The sequence below is a fragment of the Bubalus kerabau genome, chromosome 10, assembly GCF_029407905.1.
Source record: "Bubalus kerabau isolate K-KA32 ecotype Philippines breed swamp buffalo chromosome 10, PCC_UOA_SB_1v2, whole genome shotgun sequence".
In the NCBI taxonomy this organism is placed as follows: Eukaryota; Metazoa; Chordata; class Mammalia; order Artiodactyla; family Bovidae; genus Bubalus; species Bubalus kerabau.
In genome coordinates, this window is record NC_073633.1 from 22,146,521 (window position 1) to 22,170,559 (window position 24,039).

Genomic DNA, 24,039 nt, shown 5'->3' on the forward strand with positions numbered 1-24,039 from the left:
TTTGTTGGCAAAGTAATGTCTCTGCTTTTGAGTATGCTATGTAGGTTGGTTATAACTTTCCTTGCAAGGAGTAAGCGTCTTTTAATTTCATGGCTGCAGTCACCATCTGCAGTGATTTTGGAGCCCAGAAAAATAAAGTCTGACACTGTTTCCACTGTTTCCCCATCTATTTGCCATGAAGTGGTGGGGCTAGATGCCATGATCTTCGTTTTCTGAATGTTGAGCTTTAAGCCAACTTTTTCACTCTCCACTTTCACTTTCATCAACAGGCTTTTAGTTCCTCTTCACTTTCTGCCATAAGGGTGGTGTCATCTGCATATCTGCAGCTATTATTGTTATTCCTTTTGATGCTATATTTCTCAAAGTATCTCCTTTTTCATTCATTCTGTCTCCATGGTAGACATTGTTCACAGTACAAGTTTTTTTTTTTTTTTTTTTAAAATTTTATTTTATTTTTAAACTTTACATAACTGTATTAGATTTGCCAAATATCAAAATGAATCCGCCACAGGTATACATGTGTTCCCCATCCTGAACCCTCCTCCCTCCTCCCTCCCCATTCCATCCCTCTGGGTCGTCCCAGTGCACCAGCCCCAAGCATCCAGTATCGTGCATTGAACCTGGACTGGCAACTCGTTTCATACATGATATTTTACATGTTTCAATGCCATTCTCCCAAATCTTCCCACCCTCTCCCTCTCCCCCAGAGCCCATAAGACTGTTCTATACATCAGTGTCTCTTTTGCTGTCTCGCACACAGGGTTATTGTTACCATCTTTCTAAATTCCATATATATGCGTTAGTATACTGTATTGGTGTTTTTCTTTCTGGCTTACTTCACTCTGTATAATAGGCTGCAGTTTCATCCACCTCATTAGAACTGATTCAAATGTATTCTTTTTAATGGCTGAGTAATACTCCATTGTGTATATGTACCACTGCTTTCTTATCCATTCATCTGCTGATGGACATCTAGGTTGCTTCCATGTCCTGGCTATTATAAACAGTGCTGCGATGAACACTGGGGTACACGTGTCTCTTTCCCTTCTGGTTTCCTCAGTGTGTATGCCCAGCAGTGGGATTGCTGGATCATAAGGCAGTTCTATTTCCAGTTTTTTAAGGAATCTCCACACTGTTCTCCATAGTGGCTGTACTAGTTTGCATTCCCACCAACAGTGTAAGAGGGTTCCCTTTTCTCCACACCCTCTCCAGCATTTATTGCTTGTAGACTTTTGGATCACAGCCATTCTGACTGGTGTGAAATGGTACCTCATAGTGGTTTTGATTTGCATTTCTCTGATAAGGAGTGATGTTGAGCATCTTTTCATGTGTTTGTTAGCCATCTGTATGTCTTCTTTGGAGAAATGTCTATTTAGTTCTTTGGCCCATTTTTTGATTGGGTCATTTATTTTTCTGGAGTTGAGCTGTAGGAGTTGCTTGTATATTCTCGAGGTTAGTTGTTTGTCAGTTGCTTCATTTGCTATTATCTTCTCCCATTCTGAAGGCTGTCTTTTCACCTTGCTAATAGTTTCCTTTGATGTGCAGAAGCTTTTAAGGTTAATTAGGTCCCATTTGTTTATTTTTGCTTTTATTTCCAATATTCTGGGAGGTGGGTCATAGAGGATCCTGCTGTGATGTATGTCAGAGAGTGTTTTGCCTATGTTCTCCTCTAGGAGTTTTATAGTTTCTGGTCTTACGTTTAGATCTTTAATCCATTTTGAGTTTATTTTTGTGTATGGTATTAGAAAGTGTTCTAGTTTCATTCACAGTACAAGTTTTGATATGGCTCCTGAGCTAAGTGAAAAGCTGCTTATAGTGCTCCTCCTTTTAGGTTTACAATGCACATAAGCATACTTTAGCCTCTAGGAAGTTCTGTAATAAAGAAACTTGCCTGAATTTGTTTTGTTGCATCCCAAATTTATTGGAACAGAAAATATCTGTTAATGATCTCAGTTTGATAATCTATGACCTAGAAAAATATCCTAAACCTCCACTGTTTTCTTACTTTTAGACTGTGCTAATTTTATGTGGATTTTTTTTTTTTTTTTTTTGGTCTATAGCTTGTGTCTGCTGGTTTCTTAGTTACCCAGCCAGGGACTGAACTTGTACCTTCGGCAGTGAAAGCACAGAGTCCTAACCACTGGAAAGCCAGCAAATTCCCTGATGTGGATTCTGAGTGATCACTTAGGTTTATTCAATTGCCAGTTGACTCATTGCCTGTCCACTGGTTTCACAGTGTGTGCCATTCACATTTCTACCTTTATTTTTTTGGGCTCCAAAATCACTGCAGATGGTGACTGCAGCCATGAAATTAAAAGACGCTTACTCCTTGGAAGGAAAGTTATGACCAACCTAGATAGCATATTCAAAAGCAGAGACATTACTTTGCCAACAAAGGTCCATCTAGTCAAGGCTATGGTTTTTCCAGTGGTCATGTATGGATGTGAGAGTTGGACTGTGAAGAGGCTGATTGCTGAAGAACTGATGCTTTTGCACTGTGGTGTTGGAGAAAACTCTTGAGAGTCCCTTGGACTGCAAGGAAATCCAACCAATCCATTCTAAAGAAAATCAGTCCTGGGTGTTCTTTGAAAGGACTGATGCTGAAGCTGAATCTCCAGTACTTTGGCTACCTCATGCGAAGAGTTGACTTATTGGAAAACATCCTGATGCTGGGAGGGATTGGGGGCAGGAGGAGAAGGGGATGACAGAGGATGAGATGGCTGGATGGTATCACTGACTCGATGGACATGAGTTTGGGTAAACTCTGGGAGTTGGTGATGGACAGGGAGGCCTGGCGTGCCGTGATTCATGGGGTCGCAAAGAGTCGGACGTGACTGAGCGACTGAACTGAACTGAACTGAATATTATGGACATCAAGGTGGCTAACAGGCAAAGTGTTGATGAATTCATAAATACTAGGAATCTTCTAGGGTTCTACCTCTGTCTTTGTTCCAGCATGGAGAAAAGATTCTTTGTCTTCTCAGTTTGTTTGGATCTATACTGGCCACTCTGTCTCATACTTTTGCTCTTCTCTTCTTGTCTTTCTTAGTTAAGGATCTTTAGTACTCTTTTCCTGTTGAGGTTGCAATGAACAGGGTGAGAAATGAAGCTAACCCATTTATATAAATTAGTAATTATATGGTGTGTTTCTCATAGTAAATTTATGTCAGTCTTGTCTACTCAGCTAATGTATATGGTCCTTAAGGGCAGAAGCCATTCTTCATCTTCCTTTCCTGATATATGGAGTTGTTCTATACATGTTTATTTTCTTTCCTTCTGTATCTCATACAATGCTGAGAATGTAGTAATATTCAGTAAAGACTTTTGGGTTGAGTAAAATTTACCCATTTCCATGCCTTAAATAAAAGGAAAGTTGTATTATTTGTTCAGTCATAGTCATGTCCAACTCTTTGTGACTCCATGGACTGTAACCTGCCAGGCTTCTCTGTCCATGGAATTTTCCAGGCAAGAATACTAGAATGGGTAGCCATTCCCTTCTCCAGGGGCTCTCCTGGACCCAGGGATCAATGGGCTTCCCTGGTGGCTCAGACAGTAAAGAATCTGCCTGCGATGCAGGAGACCTGGGTTTGATCCCTGGGTCAGAAAGATCCCTTGGAGAAGGGAAGAGCTATCCACTCCAGTATTCTTGCCTGGAGAATTCCATGGACAAGAGAGCCTGGTGGGCTACAGTCCATGGGGTCGCAAATAATCTGACACAACTGAGCAATTAACACTTTTCACTTTCATGTCTGAAATAAGGGAGAACAAACAATACTATCTATAATCATTGTCCTTGTATTCCCTAGAATGTGCTTGCTTGGTAAAGAGATGAGGAAAATCCCCTGGGATGGGTGAGGGCCAGCTCTTCTGCTAAATATAGAGCAGCAATCCTTGTGCATCTGTTCCTCCACTGTTAATTTTAGAAATTCAAAATTTTTTAATGGAAATAATCTCAAAGTTACAGAAAAGTTGTAAGTACAGTACAAAGAACTTTGTTTTATTGAACGATTTGAGAATAAGCTGCTAACTCAATTCCCCAACTGCTCTGAATACTTCATGGTATATCTTGCAAGCAAAGACATTCTCTCATGTAAACAGTATAACCAACACCATCAAGAAATAAACATTGAATGATTGCTAGTATCTAATCCTCACACCACATTCACCCTTGACCAAGCATATTAATAATGTCCTGCGGGGCAGAATGACCCAGTTTGGAATTATCCAATGCATAGAGGCACATTTTGTTGTCAGGTGTATACTGCCACCATATTTCCTGAACAGTTTCCTAGTCTCTCCTTGACTTCATGACTGACATTTATGAAGATTACAGGTCAGTTATTTTATAGAATGACCCTTAATTAAAGTTTTAGTCGATGTTTCCTAATGATTAATTAATAGTTATAGCTTTTTGGCCTAATATCACACAAGTGATTTTGCATTTCTCTTATTGTATCCTATTGAGTGTTCTGTAATTTATATGTATATCTTTATTGATGTTGTTTACTTTAAGATGGTGTCTGTGAGGCTTCTGCATGTGAAATTATTCCCATTCCCTTTTCTTTTGGTGTTCTGAGATTCAATTTCCAACGTGGAGGGCAGGGTTCCTCACACCTCCAGTAAGAAATTCTCAGAACACCAGCTCAGTGTTCAAGAATTCAATTTGGACACTGTCCACCTGGAGATAGCATCAGATTCCACAGGTTGAGGGCTCAGTCTGGAAAACTGCACGTGTACCCTCCCTGCTCTGCCAGATGCCAGTAACAAGCCAAGGTTATTACCTGTACTTCTGACCTACTGGAAGAAACTGTTAGGTTGGCCAAAAAGGTTATTTGGGTTTCTCCATAACAACTTATGGGAAAACCTGAGCGAACTTTTTGACTAACCCAGTACTTAACTAGGTCACCGGTTTATTGTAAAATGATATAACTCAGAAACAGCCAGATGAAAGGGATGCACAGGGCTTGGTGGGAAGGGACAAAGAGCTTCTGAGCATACCACTCTCCCCAGATGTCCAGGCTTCACCAACCCCGATGCTCTGTGAACCTGTCCCTTTGGATTTTTTATGGAGGCTTCATTAAATAGTCATGATTGATTATATCATTGGCTATTGGCAATTGATTCAACCTTCAGCTCCTCTTCTCTCCCTGGAGGTCTGGGGGTGCCATGGAAAGTTCCAACCTTCTTAATTGCCTGGTTGGTTTTCCTGGCAACCAGCCTCCATCATTAGGTGAGGTCCAAAAGTCATCTCATTAATGAAACAATAGACACCTTTATCACTCTACACACTTAGGAAATTCCTAGGGTTTGAGGAGCTGTGAACCAGAAACTGGGATGTAGATCAAACATGTATTTCTTACAATAAATCATACTATCACACTTTTGTAATTCTGTACCTCATAAAAGTTTCAGTTTATTAACTTATTCATATCAGTATGGACTCATGGTATTTTGTCTCACCTTTTGTTTATACCTTTTTAGTAACTTTAATTTGTAAAGAATATACCTTGTAAAAGACTTTCTATAAATTTTTCAACCTGGGCTAGTATTGACAAACACTAGCCCGTGAGCGGGCCACCTGTTTTTGTAAATAAAGTTATATTAGAACACAATCATGTCCACTCACTTATGTATTTATATCTGCTTTAAGGCTACACTGGCAAAATTGAGTAGTTGTTAAAGAAACTATATAGCCTATGACCCTAAAATATTTACCATCTGGCTGGAAAATTTTATTGATGCCAGTTCTATAACTACTGTTTTCTAGCTGGAGTGGATTACATAGATACCTCATGAACTTGTGTGTACTGTGGCTCTGGGTTCCCAAAGTGTGTTCCAAAGATACTGCAGTGAACTCGCAGGGGTGTTGTGGAGTATTTTTAATTTTCAAGCAAAAGGCAATGAGATTTGATATCTGTGAGACCCTGAGAAAACTTAGCTTAAGGTAGTTTACCATCTCAACATTAGGTCACAATGTATTTCTCTCTATGGCATTATATCCTGGCAAAGCTACCTTTCAGTGACCGTTGTGATAAAAACAAATACTAAAATCACTGTAGAGCAGGAAATGAGGGTGACAGTATCCAATCTAATTCTTATATTTGAGAAGTTCTGTAATGCCTTACAGACACACACATTTCATTAGTAAGTTATTATAGTTATTCAAGAATGGTATTTTTTATTTAACTTAAATTATTATTTTTGAAATGATTCCCTGGTGGCTCAGCTGATAAAGAATCTGCCTGCAATGTGGGAGACCTAGGTTTGATCCCTGAGTTGGGAAGATCCCCTGGAGGAAGGGAATGGCTACCCACCCCAGTATTCTGACCTGGAAAATCCCATGGACTGTGTACTCCATTGGGGTTGCAAAGAGTCGGACGTGACTGAGCGACTTTCACTAAGTTGCTAGAACATGAATCTTGTTGTTTACTAACTACTTAATAAACAGAGCTTTAACATATTTTTTCTGACCTAGTGGTACCATGGAAAAATTCCTAAGACAGTCTAAGGCAGCTTGGAGTTTCTGCACTAGGGTGTGTATTAGACTCTGGAGATGACAAGATCAGAATTGCAATTAACAGCCTCAAGTTACTTACAGTCAAGTAAAGAGGCAGGCATGTAGCCAGATTATAATGCAAAGTGACAAACTAGTTGGATAAAATTGATTGATAAATAGATATGTGTATGTTTACATACACACACACACACACACACATACACACACACACACACACACACACACAGCACCATGATATCAAAGAGCAAAGCTGTCCTATGTATACTGGAGAAATAGAAAAAAATCCCAAAGGAGAAAATACTTGACTTGAGACTTGAAGAGGGCCAGACACAAAGGAGAATATATCAGTATGAAAGTATTCTGGAGAGACAGAAGGCACGCAAAATGCGTGTGTGAGGATGTAGTAACTCAGAGCAGTTCAACATGGCTGAGCACTGAGTGTTCATAGGCGAGAAGAGGAGCCGGAAAAGGATGCATGACCAGTAAGACCTGAGTCATGAAGAGGGTGTTTTAGGCCATAAGAAAGAGTTTAGATTTTTGTGTTGAATATAGTAGGAAACTCTTGAAGAGTTTAAGATATTTAAATTGGATTTGCCTATTGAATAGGTTGTCTGAGTAGCAGCCCAGAGGACAAATTGGGAAAGATAGGATGAGTGATAAAATGAGAAGCAGGGTTAGTCAGGATAAGAGCTTCTGGGGGGGTCTGATCTAGAGGAATGGCAAGAGATAATATGGTATCTCAAGATAATGTGAGTTGCTGGCCTCTATTCCTATTTTGCTTTTCTTATCTTTGTTAGGAAGAATGACTTTTAGTCAGTAAAGAGAAGAAATAGATATTAATAAAGTGAAAATAAAGCCTTGGATAGGTGAATAAAAAGTTTGAATCCAGACCTATTGGGGCTAAAGGTCGTTATGGGGCTTCCCAGGTGGCACTAGTGGTAAAGAATCTGCCTGCCGATGCAGGAGACTAAGAGATGCAGTTTTAATTCCTAGGTCAGGAAGATCGCCTGAAGTAGGAAAGGGCAACGCGCTCTAGTATTCTTGCCCAGAAAAATTTCATGGACAGAGGAGCCCTGGAGGGCTACAGTCCATGGGGCCACAAAGAGTCTGACACAACTGAGCACATAGCCTAAAGGGCCTCATAGTAAATATTTTAGGCTTTGGGGGATATACAGTCTGTGTTGAAAGCTATTCAACTCTCATTGTAAAGTAAAAGCAGGCAAGAACAATACATAAAAGTGAGCATGGCTGTGTTCCAATAAAACTTTATTTACAGAAACAGATGGCATGCTGCATTTGATCTGTGGGCTAGAATTTGCCAATCTTTGATTTAGAGCTGTGAATAAATGTAGTGAATAAGTTGCTAGGCCTTTGGAAGTTATATCTGGAAAGCAGTGTAGAATAGTAGAGTAGCTAAAAGGTAAGATAAACTAATCTCTCTTTTTGTCTTGGATAGAAAAAATATTGTGACAAATTATGACAATGAACTTGAATGTAGATTATGAAAGAAATCTAAATTGGATTATTTAGATGATTTGTTAGTGCTTACGGAATTGATCACAAGGAGGCAATATTAGTTCACTAAAAATAATCTGTGCCAGACAAAATTAGGGTACTGTTTTAGATATCATAAGTAGACTTGCTCAGACGAATACTATAGAGAGCAGTGTTTTGGTATCTAAGCGAAGTTCTGAGTGAAGTCTTTTATGATAGCACATTGAGTAAATTGTATGACAACATAGTTAAGTGGATTTGTGATTCAGGTATACCTACAGAACAGAAAGTAATGGGTTAATGGCCAACCTGCAGAGAAATCTGTACTGGGGTGCTGTGAGGCTTTTTGCTCACTCTCATTCTCTTAAACATGTTTAAGTATTGACTAGTTGAGAGCATTATATTATTCTAATAAAAGATATAAATCACAAACTAGGGAACTTAGAAATCCTGATATACCAGTTGATCAAATCAGAATCCAAAAGAAGCTCAATAATCTAAAACAAGGTTTGGCAAACTACAGCCTGTGAGCCAAATCCATCCCACAGCCTGTTTTTTTTGTTTGTTTGTTTGTTTTTTGTTTTCATAGCTCTCAAGCTGTGAATGGTTTTTATATTTGTGAAGCACTGTGAAAAAGAAAAAGAATATGTGCTGGAGATTTTATATGGATTACAAAGCTTCAGATATTTGCTTTCTGGCTCTTTGTATAAAAACTTTGCCTACTTCTAATCTATAAATAGAAGCAGAATTTAGCAAGATAAAAAATAGATAAATTGAAAATTCTAGACTTAACTTCTTAACAACAAACATGACAGTTCTCAGCCAAATGCAGAGTTGGGGAAAAGAGAATTAGCATGTGTGAAAAAGACTTGCATTGAAATTGTTAAGTCCAAATTGAGTTAATTATGAAATATGATTGTTCAAAGTTAATATGGCTTAAAACAATATTCATTTATAGAAATACAGAATTTAAAAAAATGAGCAATAGTCCCCTTTCTTCTTTGTTAAATTACACCTGAACTATTAGTTTTATAAAGGTGATTGCGAACAAACATCTCCAGAAAACCTAGCACAATTCATTGACAAAGAAGATATTACAGTAGTCTTCAAGTATTTTTATGACTGTACAAAAAAGGAAGGAATAGACACATTTAAAAAAATTAATTTATTTATTTTAATTGGAGCCTAATTACTTTATAATATTGTGGTGATTTTTGCCATACATTGACATGAATCCGCCACGGGTGTACACATGTTTCCCATCCTGAACCCCCTCCCGCCTCCCTCCCCATCCCATCCCTCTGGGTCATCCCAGTGCACTGACCCTGAGTGCCCTGTCTCATGCATCGAACCTGGACTGGTGATCTATTTCACATGTGGTAATATACATGTTTCAGTGCTCTTCTCTCAAATTATCCCACCTTTACCTTCTCCCACAGAGTCCAAAAGTCTGTTCTTTACATGTGTGTCTCTTTTGCTGTCTCACATATAAGGTCATTGTTACCATCTTTCTAAATTCCATATATATGCATTAGTATACTGTATTGGTGTTTTTCTTTCTGGCTTACTTCATTCTGTATAATAGGCTCCAGTTTCATCCACCTCATTAGAACTGATTCAAATGCATTCTTTTTAATAGCTGAGTAATATTCCATTGTGTATATGTACCACAGCTTTCTTATCCATTCATCTGCTGATGGACATCTAGGTTGCTTCCATGTCCCAGCTATTGTAAACAGTGCAGTGATGAGCACTGGGGTACATGTGTCTCTTTCAATTCTGGTTTCCTCAGTGTATGCCCAGCAGTGGGATTGATGGGGCATATGGCAGTTCTAGAATAGACACCTTTTGAAGGACTAGAACAAGGACCATTGTATAGAAAATTCCACCTCCCAGAATTTTTTATTTCCAAGGCAGTATTTTGTGAATGCAGGTGCTATTCTCACAATTCTGAAATGGACACAGTATCTAATGTCTCCACCTCAAACTCACATATATTTGGCTTCATATGAACTCATTTACAATTTGTTCTCCAAAATAGGAGGCAGCCTGTCCGAGGTGGAAGTGAGTGTGCTGTTGTGGTAGCCATTACTAATGCCCCCAGTGTGTTCTTATGTCTTCCAGGTGGAAAGATGGTATTTCCCTTTCCCTTGGAGTTAAACATGGTCATGTAACTTGCTTTGGTCAGTGAAATGTGAGCAGAAGTAATGTACATAATTTTCAGACAGAAGGATTTAAAGGCCAAAGTGCTATTTTCTGGGCTTTTCTCCCATGTGATGGTCATTGTGAAAGCATATATTGAGTCGAAGATGCCATCAAGTCATAGCACCTAGGAACACTTAGCCTACTGCATGGAGAACAGTTGGGGTGTTCTTTGCATGATTAAGAAACAAACTTTTCTTATTGTAAGCCAGTGTGAGTTTTAAAGTTATTATGGTGGTATAGCCTATCCTGTTCTGGCTTTTTCTCCCCTAATGTGTAGTATGGGGGTTGCAAACAAGATGGAGGAGGGAAGCATCACTACGAACAAAGCTAGTGGAAGTGAAATAGCTCCAGTTGAGCTATTTCAAATCCTAAAAGATGATGCTGTGAAAGGGCTGCACTCAATATGCCAGCAAATTTGGAAAACTCAGCAGTGGCCACAGGACTGGAAAAGGTCAGTTTTCATTCCAATCCCAAAGAAAGGCAATGCCAAAGAATGTTCAAACTACCGCATAATTGCACTCATCTCACACACTAGCAAAGTAATTCTACAAATTCTCCAAGCTAGGCTTCAACAATACATGAACCAGGAACTTCCAGATGTTCCAGTTTGAACTGCATTTAGAAAAGACAGAGGAACCAGATATCAAATTGCCAATATCCTTTGGATCATGGAAAAAGCAAGAGAGTTCCAGAAAAACATCTACTTTTGCTTTATTGACTATGTCAAAGCCTTTGACTGTGTGGATCACAACAAACTGGAAAATTCTTCAAAGAGATGGGAATACCAGTCCACCTAACCTGCCTCCTGAGAAATCTGTATGCAGGTCAGGAAGCAACAGTTAGAACTAGATATGGAACAACAGACTGGTTCCAAATCAGGAAAGGAGTACATCAAGGCTGTATATTGAAATCCTGCTTATTTAATTTATATGTAGCATACATCATGCAAAATGCCGGGCTGGATGAAACACAAGCTGAAATGAAGATTGTCGGGAGAAATCTCAATAATCTCAGATATGCAGATGCCACCACCCTTATGGCAGAAAGTGAAGAAGAACTAAAGAGCCTCTTGATTATAGTGAAAGAGGAGAGTGAGAAAGTTGGCTTAAAGCTCAACATTCTGAAAACTAAGATCACAGCATCCGGTCCCATTACTTCATGACAAATAGATGGGGAAACAATGAAAACAGTGAGACTTTATTTTCTTGGGCTCCAAAATCACTGCAGATGGTGACAGCAGCCATGAAATTAGAAGAAGCTTGCTCCTTGGAAGAAAGGCTATGGCCAACCTAGACAGCATATTAAAAAGCAGAGACATTACTTTACCAACAAAAGTCAATCTAGTCAAAGCTATAGTTTTTCCATTAGTCATATATGGATGGATGTGAGAGTTGAACTATAAAGAAAGCTGAGTGCCAAAGAATTGATGCTTTTGAACTGTGTTGTTGGAGAAGACTCTTGAGAGTCCCTTGGACTACAAGGAGATCCAACCAGTTCATCCTGAAGGAAATCAGTCCTGAATATTCATTGGAAGGACTGATGCTGAAGCCGAAACTACATTACTTTGGCCACCTGATGTAAAGAACTAATTAATTGAAAAAGACCCTGATGCTGGGAAAGATTGAAGGCAGGAGGAGAAGGGGATGACACGGGATGACATGGTTGGATGGCATCACCGACTCAATGGACATGAGTTTGAGTAGGCTCCAGGTGTTGGTAATGGACAGGGAAGTCTGGCGTACTGCAGTCCATGGGGTCACAAAGAGTTGGACACGACTGAGAGACTGAACTGAACTGAACTGAATGTATAATATGACTATTATCCATGGGCCAGTAGAAGTCAAGTGATATAGCTTCTAATCTTCATTCTGACATTAACTATGACCCTGGAAACATCTGTTTTCTCTGTTAAGAAAAAAAGATTGAAAGAAAAATAAAGAGCATTCTCCTCTAGACAAAAGCTCTGTAATTTTAGTCTGTTTTAATATTTAGTATAGTCAAGGAAAACAGTGTCTTGAATAACTATTTAAAGTATATGGTTAAAAAACCCACATTGCCATTGTTTATAAAATTCCACATAATAAATTGCTGATTATATTAGGACTGCTATTATTTATTTTGCAGCAAAATGTCTTCTCATGTAATAAATTCATTGTTTTAGAGCCTTAGAAATCTGCTAAGAGTGTATAAGGTAAGTTATTAAATACCTATTAAATCACTGCTGCTGCTGCTGCTGCTAAGTCGCTTCAGTCGTGTCCAACTCTGTGTGACCCCACAGACGGCAGCCCACCAGGCTCCTCTGTCCATGGGATTCTCTAGGCAAGAATACTGGAGTGGGTTGCCATTTCTTTCTCCGTTAAATCACTACGCTTCTTAATTAATTTAAACCTGTTTCTGTATTGGGTCTTCATGACAAACCACAGTAATGAGGAAAGTATATGTCTATTTTCAGGCCAGGTAGATCTCTTTCTTTTGCTACATAAAGGATATGGTTTTGTCCCAGAAATTGGATTATTATCATGAAGATGCCTGAATTTTACAATGTTTTTCCTTCTTACCAACAGATTTATAGCTTATCTTTACAATTAGAGGGGTTTATTTTTGTTTCTAACTTTAGTTACTCTGTAATTATTTGGGCTAAAATACAGTCATCATATTTATAAATTTTTAAAACATTCAATATTTGAATTGATTTGGCATCTATCCAGTTTTCCTGGGTTTAGCTTTCCTTTTAAAGTCCTCCTGCCTTTAATAGAAGCTCAGATTCTTTCTGCAAATCTAATGAAATCATCTGTTAAGTATGTATAGTACGTGATCCATACAGTTTCCAGTACTGCTTAAAATTGGCTCTCTGAATAACCAGTCTGTTTCTAGTTCACATTCAGTACACGAGTCAACAATCGACCATCAATATATTTTGTTCTTTTTAAGTTTTTTTCTGAAACTGGTTATACTTAATAGGTACTAAATCAACATCTACTGAACAAAAGAGTTTAATGTGGTTATTAATTCAGCTATTTTATGAAACTAGGAACCAAGGTTCTGAATTTCTTAGTTTATTTCTCCTCATTACCTCTGTTCAGCCTTTAAACATTAAGAACAACTATTTTCCATATTGTCAAATATACTTTAAATTCACCAAAAATCACATAAATTTTCATTCCCTTTTAAAGAACTAAATTGTATGGCAGATTACTGCTAAATTTTGACCTCACTTTTTTCATCTGTCTAAAACCAGGAAAACACATATAAATATATCCTGATTATAAAAATGCAAACCCCATTTCTCACAAATGGCCTCTGGTTCTGATCCTGGCTTTGACCTTGTATAAGTTACTAAACTTCTCAGAGTGTTCATTTCCTCATTTTTAAAATTTGAGTCTTCCAGTGGATGTATTTCTGATTACCTTTTTAACTCTGAGATAGTTTACTTTGTACATTTTTTATTTACTTCTTTAGTCTAAGTCCTTTGTTTTCAGGAGCATTTATAATGGCTCACACCCTAGAATACATTTTTGTGCCTCTTTGACTTTCCTTAATTCTAATTATAACGTATATACTGATCAGGATACTCTAGGCTGTTGTTGTTCAGTCACTGAGTTGTATCTGACTCTTTGCGACCCCATGGACCACAGCACACCAGGCTTACCTGTCCTTCACTATCACCTGGAGTTTGCTCAAACTCATGTCCATTGAGTCAGTGATGTTATCTAAGCATCTCATCCTTTGCCACCTCCTTCTCCTCTTGCCCTCAATCTTTCCCAGCATCAGGGTCTTTTCCAGTGAGTCAGCTCTTCACATCAGGTGGCCAAAGTATTGGAGATTCATTTTCATCATCGGTCCTTCCAATGAATATTCAGGACTGATTTCCTCTAGGATTGACTGGTTTGATCTCCTTACTGTCCAAGGGACTCTCAAGAATCTTCTCCAGCACCATAGATCAAAGGCATCAATTCTTCAGCACTCAGTCTTCTTTATGGTTCAACTCTCACATCTATACATGCCTACTGGAAAAACCAGAGCTTTGACTATACAGACCTATGAGGGCAAAAGGAGTCTCTAGTTTTTTTTTTAATCCTTAACTGTGACCTATTTATTTTGGTGTTTTTTTTTTTTAAATTTTATTTTATTTTTAAACTTTACATAATTGTATTAGTTTTGCCAAATATCAAAATGAATCTGCCACAGGTATACATGTGTTCCCCATCCTGAACCCTCCTCCCTCCTCCCTCCCCATACCGTCCCTCTGGGTCGTCCCAGTGCACCAGCCCCAAGCATCCAGTATCGTGCATTGAACCTGGACTGGCAACTCGTTTCATCCATGATATTTTACATGTGTCAATGCCATTCTCCCAAATCTTCCCACCCTCTCCCTCTCCCACAGAGTCCAAAAGACTGTTCTATACATCTGTGTCTCTTTTGCTGTCTCGTACACAGGGTTATTGTTACCATCTTTCTAAATTCCATATACATGCGTTAGTATACTGTATTGGTGTTTTTCTTTCTGGCTTACTTCACTCTGTATAATAGGCTCCAGTTTCATCCACCTCATTAGAACTGATTCAAATGTATTCTTTTTAATGGCTGAGTAATACTCCATTGTGTATATGTACCACTGCTTTCTTATCCATTCATCTGCTGATGGACATCTAGGTTGCTTCCATGTCCTGGCTATTATAAACAGTGCTGTGATGAACACTGGGGTACACGTGTCTCTTTCCCTTCTGGTTTCCTCAGTGTGTATGCCCAGCAGTGGGATTGCTGGATCATAAGCCATGTCTATTTCCAGTTTTTTAAGGAATCTCCACACTGTTCTCCATAGTAGCTGTACCAGTTTGCATTCCCACCAACAGTGTAAGAGGGTTCCCTTTTCTCCACACCCTCTCCAGCATTTATTACTTGTAGACTTTTGGATCGCAGCCATTCTGACTGGTGTGAAATGGTACCTCATAGTGGTTTTGATTTGCATTTCTCTGATAATGAGTGGTGTTGAGCATCTTTTCATGTGTTTGTTAGCCATCTGTATGTCTTCTTTGGAGAACTGTCTATTTAGTTCTGTGGCCCATTTTTTGATTGGGTCATTTATTTTTCTGGAGTTGAGCTGTAGGAGTTGCTTGTATATTCTCGAGATTAGTTGTTTGTCAGTTGCTTCATTTGCTATTATCTTCTCCCATTCTGAAGGCTGTCTTTTCACCTTGCTAATAGTTTCCTTTGATGTGCAGAAGCTTTTAAGGTTAATTAGGTCCCATTTGTTTATTTTTGCTTTTATTTCCAATATACTGGGAGGTGGGTCATAGAGGATCCTGCTGTGATGTATGTCAGAGAGTGTTTTGCCTATGTTCTCCTCTAGGAGTTGTATATTTTCTGGTCTTATGTTTAGATCTTTAATCCATTTTGAGTTTATTTTTGTGTATGGTGTTAGAAAGTGTTCTAGTTTCATTCTTTTACAAGTGGTTGACCAGATTTCCCAGCACCACTTGTTAAAGAGATTGTCTTTAATCCATTGTATATTCTTGCCTCCTTTGTCAAAGATAAGGTGTCCATATGTGCGTGGATTTATCTCTGGGTTTTCTATTTTGTTCCATTGATCTATATTTCTGTCTTTGTGCCAGTACCATACTGTCTTGATAACTGTGGCTTTGTAGAGAGCCTGAAGTCAGGTAGGTTGATTCCTCCAGTTCCATTCTTCTTTCTCAAGATCGCTTTGGCTATTCAAGGTTTTTTGTATTTCCATACAAATTGTGAAATTATTTGTTCTAGCTCTGTGAAGAATACTGTTAGTAGCTTGATAGGGATTGCATTGAATCTATAGATTGCTTTGGGTAGTATACTCATTTTCACTATATTGATTCTTCCAATCCATGAACATGGTATATTTCTCCATCTGTTAGTGTCCTCTTTGATTTCTTTCACCAGTGTTTTATAGTTTTCTATATATAGGTCTTTAGTTTCTTTAGGTAGATATATTCCTAAGTATTTTATTCTTTCCATTGCAATGGTGAATGGAATTGTTTCCTTAATTTCTCTTTCTGTTTTCTCATTATTAGTGTATAGGAATGCAAGGGATTTCTGGGTGTTGATTTTATATCCTGCAACTTTACTATAGTCATTGATTAGTTCTAGGAATTTTCTGGTGGAGTCTTTAGGGTTTTCTATGTAGAGGATCATGTCATCTGCAAACAGTGAGAGCTTTACTTCTTCTTTTCCAATTTGGATTCATTTCTTTTTCTGCTCTGATTGCTGTGGCCAAAACTTCCAAAACTATGTTGAATAGTAATGGTGAAAGTGGGCACTCTTGTCTTGTTCCTGACTTTAGAGGAAATGCTTTCAATTTTTCACCACTGAGGATAATGTTTGCTGTGGGTTTGTCATATATAGCTTTTATTATGTTGAGGTATGTTCCTTCTATTCCTGCTTTCTGGAGGGTTTTTATCATAAATGGATGTTGAATTTTGTCAAAGGCTTTCTCTGCATCTATTGAGATAATCATATGGTTTTTATTTTTCAATTTGTTAATGTGGTCTATTACATTGATTGACTTGCGGACATTGAAGAATCCTTGCATCCCTGGGATAAAGCCCACTTGGTCATGGTGTATGATCTTTTTAATGTGTTGTTGGATTCTGATTGCTAGAATTTTGTTAAGGGTTTTTGCATCTATGTTCATCAGTGATATTGGCCTGTAGTTTTCTTTTTTTGTGGGATCTTTGTCAGGTTTTGGTATTAGGGTGATGGTGGCCTCATAGAATGAGTTTGGAAGTTTACCATCCTCTGCAATTTTCTGGAAGAGTTTGAGCAGGATAGGTGTTAGCTCTTCTCTAAATTTTTGGTAGAATTCAGCTGTGAAGCCGTCTGGACCTGGGCTTTTGTTTGCTGGAAGATTTTTGATTACAGTTTCAATTTCCGTGCTTGTGATGGGTCTGTTAAGATTTTCTATTTCTTCCTGGTCGAGTTTTGGAAAGTTGTACTTTTCTAAGAATTTGTCCATTTCTTCCACGTTGTCCATTTTATTGGCATATAATTGTTGATAGTACTCTCTTATGATCCTTTGTATTTCTGTGTTGTCTGTTGTGATCTCTCCATTTTCATTTCTAATTTTATTGATTTGATTTTTCTCCCTTTGTTTCTTGATGAGTCTGGCTAATGGTTTGTCAATTTTATTTATCCTTTCAAAAAACCAGCTTTTGGTTTTGTTGATTTTTGCTATGATCTCTTTTGTTTCTTTTGCATTTATTTCTGCTCTAAGTTTTAAGATTTCTTTCCTTCTACTAACCCTGGGGTTCTTCATTTCTTCCTTTTCTAGTTGCTTTAGGTGTAGAGTTAGGTTATTTATTTGACTTTTTTCTTGTTTCTCGAGGTGTGCCTGTATTGCTATGAACTTTCCCCTTAGGACTGCTTTTACCGTGTCCCACAGGTTTTGGGTTGTTGTGTTTTCATTTTCATTCGTTTCTATGCAAATTTTGATTTCTTTTTTGATTTCTTCTGTGATTTGTTGGTTATTCAGCAGCGTGTTGTTCAGCCTCCATATGTTGGAATTTTTAATAGTTTTTCTCCTCTAATTGAGATCTAATCTTACTGCATTGTGGTCAGAAAAGATGCTTGGAATGATTTCTATTTTTTTGAATTTACCAAGGCTAGCCTTATGGCCCAGGATGTGATCTATCCTGGAGAAGGTTCCATGTGCGCTCGAGAAAAAGGTGAAATTCATTGTTTTGGGATGAAATGTCCTATAGATATCAATTAGGTCTAACTGATCTATTGTATAGTTTAAAGTTTGTGTTTCCTTGTTAATTTTCTGTTTAGTTGATCTATCCATATATGTGAGTGGGATATTAAAGTCTCCCACTATTATTGTCTTATTGTTAATTTCTCCTTTCATACTTGTTAGCATTTGTCTTACATACTGTGGTGCTCCCGTGTTGGGTGCATATATATTTATAATTGTTATATCTTCTTCTTGGATTGATCCTTTGATCATTATGTAGTGACCATCTTTGTCTCTTTTCACAGCCTTTGTTTTCAAGTCTATTTTATCTGATATGAGTATTGCTACTCCTGCTTTCTTTTGGTCCCTATTTGCATGGAAAATCTTTTTCCAGCCCTTCACTTTCAGTCTGTATGTGTCCCCTGTTTTGAGATGGGTCTCTTGTAGACAACATATGTAGGGGTCTTGTTTTTGTATCCATTCAGCCAATCTTTGTCTTTTGGTTGGGGCATTCAACCCATTTATGTTTAAGGTAATTACTGATAAGTATGATCCCATTGCCATTTACTTTATTGTTTTGGGTTTGAATTTATACACCATTTTTGTGTTTCCTGTCTAGAGAATATCCTTTAGTATTTGTTGGAGAGCTGGTTTGATGGTGCAGAATTCTCTCAGCTTTTGCTTGTCTGAAAAGCTTTTGATTTCTCCTTCATACTTGAATGATATCCTTGCTGGGTACAATAATCTGAGCTGTAGGTTATTTTCTTTCATCATTTTAAGTATGACTTGCCATTCCCTCCTGGCTTGAAGAGTTTCTATTGAAAGATCAGCTGTTATCCTTATGGGAATTCCCTTGTGTGTTATGTGTTGTTTTTCCCTTGCTGCTTTTAATATTTGTTCTTTTTGTTTGATCTTTGTTAATTTGATTAATATGTGTCTTGGGGTGTTTCACCTTGGGTTTATCCTGTTTGGGACTCTCTGGGTTTCTTGGACTTGGGTGATTATTTCCTTCCCCATTTTAGGGAAGTTTTCAACTATTATCTCCTCGAGTATTTTCTCATGGTCTTTCTTTTTGTCTTCTTCTGGGACCCCTATGATTCGAATGTTGTAGCGTTTAATATTGTCCTGGAGGTCTCTGAGATTGTCCTCATTTCTTTTAATTCGTTTTTCTTTTATCCTCTCTGATTCATTTATTTCTACCATTCTATCTTCAAATTCACTAATCCTATCTTCTGCCTCTGTTATTCTACTATTTGTTGCCTCCAGAGTGTTTTTAATTTCACTTATTGCATTATTCATTATATATTGACTCTTTTATATTTCTTCTAAGTCCTTGTTAAACCTTTCTTGCATCTTCTCAATCCTTGTCTCCAGGCTATTTATCTGTGATTCCATTTTAATTTCAAGACTTTGGATCAATTTCACTATCATTATTTGGAATTCTTTATCAGGTAGATTCCCTATCTCTTCCTCTTTGGTTTGATTTGGTGGGCATTTATCCTGTTCCTTTACCTGCTGGGTATTCCTCTGTCTCTTCATCTTGTTTAAATTGCTGAGTTTGGGGTGTCCTTTCTGTATTCTGGCAGTTTGTGGAGTTCTCTTTATTGTGGCGTTTCCTCACTGTGTGTGGGTTTGTACAGGTGGCTTGTCAGGGTTTCCTGGTTAGGGAAGCTTGTGTCGGTGTTCTGGTGGGTGGAGCTGTATTTCTTCTCTCTGGAGTGCAATGAAGTGTCCAGTAATGACTTATGAGATGTCTATGGTTTTGGGGTGACTTTGGGCAGCCTGTATCTTGAAGCTCAGGGCTGTGTTCCTTTGTTGCTGGAGAATTTGCTTGGTATGTCTTGCCCTGGAACTTGTTGGCCCTTGTGTGGTGCTTGGTTTCAGTGTCGGTATGGAGGCGTTTGATGAGCTCCTGTCAATTAATGTTCCTTGGAGTCAGGAGTTCCCTGGAGTCAGGGTTTGGACTTAAGCCTCCTACTTCCAGTTATCGGTCTTATTTTTACAGTAGTTTCAAAACTTCTCCTTCTATACAGCACCATTGATAAAACATCTACATTAAAGATGAAAAGTTTCTCTACTGTGAGGGTCACTCAGAGAGGTTCACAGCGTTACACGGAGAAGAGAAGAGGGAGGAGAGAGTTAGAGGTGACCCAAATGAGATGAGGTGGAATCAATAGTGGAGAGAGTGGGCTAGCCAGTAGTCACTTCCTTATGTGCACTCCACAACTGGACTGCTCAGAGATGTTCACGGAGTTATACAGAGAAGAGAAGAAGGAGGAAGGAGACAGAGGTGGCCAGAAGGATAAAAAGGGGAAATGAACAGGAGGGAGACAGATCCAGCCAGTAATCAGTTCCCTAAGTGTTCTCCACCGTCTGGAACACACAGAAATTCACAGAGTTGGGTAGCGTAGAGAGGGGTTAGGGAGGAGATACAGGCAACCTGGTGGAGAAAACGGAGAGTCCAAAGGGAGAGAGAGCAGTCAAGCCAGTAATCTTGCTCCCTAGTGAAAAATGGGTCCTGAAGATTGGGTTCTTAAAGGTACAAAATTGGTAACAAATACATAAAAGCAAAAATTAAAAATCTAGAGTAGAGTTTGGAATTTCAAAAATGCGATGTTAATGAAAAGAAGAAGGAAAAGAAAGAGAGAAAAAACGAACAAAGAAAAACAAACAAGGTCACGAAAATTATAAAGAAACTACAGGTACAAAATTGATAACTAATACCAAAAAGCAAAAATTAAAAATCTAGAGTAGAGTTTGGAATTTCAAAAATACAATGTTAAAAAAAAGAAGAAGAAGAAAAATAAAGAGAGAAAACAAACAAACCAACAAAAACAATGTCGCAAAAATTATAAAGAAAATACAGGTACAAAATTGATATCAAATACCAAAAAGCATCAATTAAAAATCTTGAGTAGAGTTTGGAATTGCAGATATACGATGTTATATAAAAGAAGAAGAGAAAGAAACAGAGGAAAGAAAAAAAAAAGTCACAGAAATTATCAAAAAAACTATAGGTACAAAATTGATAACATATACCAAAAGGCTAAAATTAAAAATCTAGAGTAGAGTTTGGAATTTCAAAAATACAATGTTAAAGAAAAGAAGAAAAAGAAAAAAAAACAAAACACAGTCAAAAAATTATAAAATATATATATGAAGTTTGCTGAAGAAGAAAAAAAATAGGGTCTTTTTTTGCAAAGTAATAGGTTATAAAAGTGAAAATTAAAGGACAATACAGGACTTAAAATTTAAAAAAAAATTTAAAAAAAAAAAGAAAGAAAGATTGATCGTAAAAATAGTAAAAATAAATTAGGTCTTTCTCTGGTTTTGTTGTGAGTATTGTGGGTTCAGTTCATTTTTGGCTAGTTCCTTGGTCTGACTTATATTTCTCAAGATCTATAGGCCCCTTCCTATGTAGTCCGTAGTAACCACAGAGTTTTAATCTATGGCCTGTAGCTTCCAAGGCGTTTCCCTCTGTTATAGCTTCTTCTGTTTGCTGGTCTCTTCAGTGTCTGGTTTCCTCCCTGACACAAACGGGACGGTGGAGGACACTTTTTTTTTTTTTTTTAGGCTCACTTGTTCAGTTGCGCTGTCGGGAGGGAGGGAGGGATGCTGCAAACAGATAACACTGTCGTGCGCTCGCAGTGCCTCAACCACACTGGGTCTGCCCCCGCTCACGGTGCGTGTAGCCTCCCTGCCCACACTGCTCGGGCTCTAGGTTGTTCCGCCGGGAACAATCAGAGGCCGGCCCTGGGCTGAGCTCCCAGGTCCAAGCCGCTCAGGTTCAGGCACTCGGGTAGTCCTCAGAGGTGCAGACTCGGTTGGGCCTGCGTTTTGTGCTCTTCCCAGTTCCGAGCAGCTCAGGTGATGAGGTGTTTGGCGAGCATCAATGCTGCGACTTATCGCCTCCCCGCCACTCGGTTATCTGGGTGTAAAACCAGCGCACCTTCTCAGGCAGATGTTTACCATCCAGACCCCCAAGAAGTTTTAGTTAGCAAAGAAGGCTGCTTACAGTTTTATAGATAGTGTCTCTCTGGGGCTGCGATTGCCCCCTTCCGGCTCTGGCTGCCTGTCACCGGAGGGGGAAGGTCTGCAGCCGGCTATCTCTGTTCAGTCCTTTGTTCCGTGTGCGGGCCTGGTGGTGTCTTAGGTTAGGGCTGGCTTTTCGCGTGGTAGATATCCCACAATCTGGTTTGCTAGCCCAAATTATTTCACTCAGATAGCGCTCAGGACATTTGGGCCGATTCTTACTCTAAGGGACACAGACCGCGCCGCGCTTCCCTGCCCAGCCCCCGCTTGCTAATGGCGTGTGCAGGCATCTGCGCTGCTTCTCCGCTGGGGGAGTTACCGTAGGGCTCACAATCTGCAATTTTTAATTGTTTATTTTTTTTCTCCCTTTTATGTTGCCCTCTGTGCTTCCAAAGCTCGGCACAGATTCGGCAGTGAGAAGGTTTCCTGGTGTTTGGAAACGCCTCTCTTTTTAAGACTCCCTTCCCGGCACGGAACTCCGTCCCTCCCTCTTTTGTCTCTTTTTTTGTCTTTTATTTTTTTTCTACCTCCTTTTGAAGAGTTGGGTTGCTTTTCTGGGTGCCTGATGTCCTCTGCTGGCATTCAGAAGATGTTTTGTGGAATTTACTTGACGTTTAAATGCTCTTTTGATGAATTTGTGGGGGAGAAAGTGTTCTCCCCGTCCTACTCCTCCACCATCTTGACTCCTCCCTCCTCTAGTTTTTAATATATTGTCTATGTTTGTCATAACTTTTCTTCCAGTGAGTAAGTGTCTTTTAATTTCATGGCTGCAGTCACTGTCCATAGTGATTTTAGAGCCCAAGAAAATAAAATCACTGTTTTCACTGTTCCCCCATCTGTTTGCCATGAAGTGATGGGGCCAGATGCCATGATCTTCATTTTTTTGAATGTTGAGAGCTTTTTCACTATCCTCTTCCACCTTCACCAGAGGCTCTTTAGTTCCTCTTCACTTTCTGCTGTAAGGGTGATATCATCTGCATATCTGAGGTTGTTGATATTTCTCCCAGCAATCTTGATTTCAGCTTGTGAGTCATTCAGCCTGGCATTTTACACAGAAGTTAAATAAGCGGGGTGACAAAATGTAGCCTTGATGTACTCCTTTCCCAATTTTGAAACAGTTGTTCCATGTCTGGTTCTAACTTTTGCTTCTTGACCTGCATACAAGTTTCTCAGGAGACAGGTAAAAAGGTCTGGTATTCCCATCTCTTTACGAATTTTGAAGTTTGTTGTGATCCACACAGTCAAAGACTTCAGTGTAGTCAATGAAGCAGAAGTAGATAATGTTTTTGGAATTCCTTTACTTTTTATATGATCCAACAGATGTTGGCAATTTGATCTCTGGTTCCTCTGCCTTTTCTAAATCCAGCTTGAACATCTGGAAGTTCTCAGTTTAAATACCATTGAAGCCTAGCTTGAAGGATTTTGAACATTACTTTGATAGCATGTGAAATGACCACAATCACATGGTAGTTTGAACATTCGTTGGCATTGCCCTTCTCTGGGATTGGAATGAAAACTGACCTTTTCCAGTCCTGTGGCCACTGCTGAGTTTTCCAAATTTGCCTGCTTATTGAATGCAGCACTTTTTAGCATTTGAAATAGCTCAGCTGGAATTCTGTCACCTCCACTAGCTTTGTTCATAGTAATGGTTCCTAAGGCTCACTTAACTTCACACTCCAGGATGTCTGGCTCTACGTGAGTCACCACACCATTGTGGTTATCTGGGTCATTAAGACCTTTCTTCTATAGTTCTTCTGTGTATTCTTGCCACTTCTTCTTAATCTCTTTTACTTCTGTTAGGTCTTTGCTGTTTCTGTTCTTTATTGTGCCCATCTTTGCATGAAATGTTCTTTTAGTATCTCTAATATTTTTGACAAGATCGCTAGTCTTTGCCATTCTATTGTTTTCCTCTATTTTTTTTTTGCATTGTTCACTTAAGAAAGCTTTCTTATCTCTCCTTGCTATTCTCTGAATCTCCGCATTCACTTGGCTATATCTTTCCCTTTCTCCTTTGCCTTTTGCTTCTCTTCTTTTCTCAGCTATTTGTAAGGCCTCCTCAGACAACCAGTTTGCCTTCTTGCATTTC

The 24,039-nt window shown here is 38.7% G+C and overlaps 1 protein-coding gene across 4 annotated transcripts in view; it reads left to right on the top strand.

Annotated features, from left to right (window-relative positions):
- The window catches only part of LRRC49 (leucine rich repeat containing 49), a 161,883-nt gene that overhangs the window by 86,387 nt on the left and 51,457 nt on the right, over positions 1-24,039 (top strand). The gene's annotated exons all lie outside the window — the stretch shown is intronic.